This window comes from Belonocnema kinseyi, chromosome 5, assembly GCF_010883055.1.
Source record: "Belonocnema kinseyi isolate 2016_QV_RU_SX_M_011 chromosome 5, B_treatae_v1, whole genome shotgun sequence".
Taxonomy (NCBI): Eukaryota; Metazoa; Arthropoda; class Insecta; order Hymenoptera; family Cynipidae; genus Belonocnema; species Belonocnema kinseyi.
This window is the reverse complement of record NC_046661.1, coordinates 147,238,602-147,242,198: the sequence shown is the minus strand read 5'-3', so window position 1 is coordinate 147,242,198 and position 3,597 is coordinate 147,238,602. Positions and strand designations below refer to the sequence as shown.

Here is a 3,597-nt window from a genome sequence, read left to right as displayed (position 1 = left end):
TAACTTAAACCAAAATACTTTATATTTTCAACCAAATAATTGAATTTGTTTGAATACAGAATTAATTGAAGAAAGATTTTCAGAAAAGAGTTGAATTTTTGTCCTTTGATAAAAAAATGCCTTCTCAACAAAAAGTGTAATTATTGATATTTCCACCAAAAAGATATTTTAATTATCAATCAAAAACAGTCGTATTAAACCAAAATATACGAATTTTTTACAACAAAGTTGAATTTATAGCCACAAAAAATGTGTTTTCTGCCAAAATAATTCAATTTTGAAACCAAAAAAAAAGAATAGAAATCAATTTTCAGCCAAAAAAGATCTATTTTCTAACAAAAATGAAATAGTCACATTTTTAATCAAAGACATTCATTACCAAAAAAAAAAGATTTTCAAAAAAATAGTTGCATTTCTGAATCAAGAAATTTATCTTAAACTATAATAATGAATATTAAATAACAAAAAAAATGAATTTTTAATCTAGTAGTTTAATTTTGTACTATCAGAGACCAATTTTTAACAAAAAAAGATTAATTTTTAACAAAAATTATTAATTTTTAACAACAAGAAAGATCAATTTTTGACAAAAAATCGAATAGTTAAATTTTCATTCAGAAAAATTAATTTTCACCATCTAAATTAATTTTGTGCCAAATACATGAATTTTCAACCAAATTGTGAATTTTTAAAGGAATTTTCAACCTAGTAGTTAAATTTTAAAACAAATTAATTTTTTAAAAAATGTGAATTTTCCAAGAAGATTATTATTCTAACAGAAAGAACAAAGTTTTTACAAAATACAGAAATTTTTAACCAAATAGTTGAATTTCCAAGTAAAGAACATAAATTTTAAACCAAACATAAAATAGCTCAACTTTCAGTTTAATTATCATTTTTATTATTATCATTTTTACCAACAAAAAAAAAAAAACGAATCTGCAACAAAACAGTTAAATTTTTAAGCAAAGAATTTATTTTTTACGTAGAATAATGAATCTTCAAGCAGAGCGATTAAATTTTAATCCAAAAATTTAATTTTCAACCCAAAGGGAAATTATCGACCAATAAAAGTCTAATTTAAAAAAAACACATGAATTTTTAATAAAATAGTTCAATCTTCAACCAAAAAGATGAATTCTTAACCAAGAAGATTACACATCAAACAAACAACAAAAGACAACGTTTCAACAAAATCCATACATTTTAGTTTTGAAACAAATTTATAAAAACAAAAGGTTTTCAACAAAATTGTTAAATTTTCAACAAAAAACAGAGTTTTCAATTAAAATTAGGAATCATTAATAAAAAAAATTTTAACCAAGTAATTATACTTTCAACTATGTAGCTGAACTTTGAACCAAAAAAGGGTTTTCTGTCGCTATTCACGAATAGCAAAAATCAGGATTCGAACAAAAAATGATTTGAAAAGCTTGTAAATTCAAGATTTTTTAATTTTTCTTTCCAAGAAGTATTTATCCTGAAAAATATGGAAAGCCTCTAAATTATCAACTTTTGAAGTGAAATCTGTTTTATTACATGGTCAAGATATAAAAAGAAGCTCAAATTATTAATAAATAAAACCATTAAAACTTAAGCGTTTATGGCAAGTTCTGATTTTGAAAACTATTGAACTTTAAAAATAAAATTTTGATATAAAACTAAAATAAATTGATACATTTTTGCGAAAAATATAAATATTTAAATGATAAAGAAATATTCAAAGTACGGTGTTACATAATAACTCCACATAGGGCGAGGCATACGTTCTTAATGAAAAAAATAATCTAGTAATTTTTAAGAATTGTAATTGAAATGAAAAAAATGGTTATATTTATATTAAATTTGCTGGAATTTTCTCGAAATAATAAAGAAACTTATGTAAATGATATACCTTTTCAAATCATATAAGATATTCTGTAAAATATATTTTTAAATGTTGGGAAATGCACAGTTTTTTTTATAAAGAAAGGGTCATTAGTGCGCGCAGAATGTTCTAGTATTTTAAGTCCGAGGCCTGTAAACTTTTAAAATAATGCATTTTAAATTGATCTTTTTAAATGATCTTTTAGTTATAAATTTTATTATTTGGTTGAAAATTTAACAATTTTCTAAAAAGATATCCTTTTTGTTCGCAAATTCAACTGTTTTGATAAAAATTCGTCTTTTTGGGTTAAAAATTCAACACTTTTCGTCGAACATTGACCTTCTGTTTAAAATTAATATTTTATTGCTGGAAAGTCAACTCAAAATCTTTTTTTTTTATGAACAATATTTCTTCTGTAAAATCTTTTTTATTTAAAAGTTAATCTTTTTTAGTACAAATAATACATCTTTCGGGGGAAAAATTCAACTGTTTTGCTGAAAATTGAACTATTTTCTCGAAAATTTACATTTTGTTTAAAATTCTTTTTTTTTTTGTGTTGAAAAGTCAATTGAAAATCGTAGAAAATGTATTTTTTCTTAAATTTAATATTTTGGCGTTAAAAGAGAATTTAAATCTTTTCTGGATGAAAATTCAACTTTTTTAAAAATTATTTTGTTTTAAATTAAAAATTCATCTGTTTGAGAGAAATTTTATCATTCTAGGATTAAAATGCAACTTTTTGGTTGAAAATTCAACTATTTTGTCGTTTTTTATTAAAAATGCATCCTTGTTCGTTGAAAAATTTGACTTTTTGGATTAAAAATTAAATTTTTTTCGTAGAGACTTATTTCTTGTTAAAAAATTGGGATTTTGATCGTGGCAAGTCAACTGAAATCTTTTTCAACAGAAAATTCAACTATTATTCGAATATTTATCTTTTAGACTTAAAAATTCATCTGTTTTAGTATAAACACTATTTTTTTGTTATAAAATTCACTTTGTTATGAAATCATTTTTTCTTGAAGATTTATAATTTTAATTGAAAGTTTATCTCTTTGGTTAAAAGTTTTACTATTTTGTTACAAAATAATATTTTGTAATTGATAATTAAACTATTTGGGTAAAAGTTAAATCACATTGTTAAAATTTTATTTTTTTCAACTAAGGCTTATGTCTTCATTGAAAATGCAACTGCTTAGTTGAAAAGCCGTTTTTTATTTAAAATTATTTATACACTGAAAATGTACTTTTTCCATTTTTTAAGATTTATTCTTTTTACATTAAAATTCACCTTTAGAGTAAAAAAAATCATTTTCATAGTTTGAAATTTCGTGTTTGTTAAGTAAAAATCATCAGTTTCCTAGAAAATTATTTTTTTGTCGAAGTAATATTTTGGTTAAAAAAATCACATTTTTCTAGAGAAAATTAGTTTTTTTGGTCTTAAAAATCTCTTTGTTGTATAAATTTCATCTTTTTTTTTATCGAAATATAAAAGGTTGAAAAATCAAATATTAAGTTCAACATTTATAAAATTGATAAATTTGGAAATTTTAAATTTCTGTTTTTTTTTCGTTTATAAAAGATTCTATGTTACAAATATTACAACATTATAATGCTGGTATTTGAATAGTAACTATCAAGGAAAATTAACAATTAGTCAAGAAAAAATGAGCGAATTTTCAAAATGAAGTTCTCGGACATTTCTGGAAACTAAAAATTACGTACAGTAA

At 21.9% G+C, this 3,597-nt stretch overlaps 2 protein-coding genes across 4 annotated transcripts in view; one reads left to right on the top strand and one right to left on the bottom strand.

The window, feature by feature from the left end:
- Positions 1-3,597, bottom strand: part of LOC117172341 (zinc finger FYVE domain-containing protein 26 homolog) — a 58,909-nt gene that overhangs the window by 32,196 nt on the left and 23,116 nt on the right. The gene's annotated exons all lie outside the window — the stretch shown is intronic.
- Positions 1-3,597, top strand: part of LOC117172342 — a 5,961-nt gene that overhangs the window by 1,165 nt on the left and 1,199 nt on the right. The gene's annotated exons all lie outside the window — the stretch shown is intronic.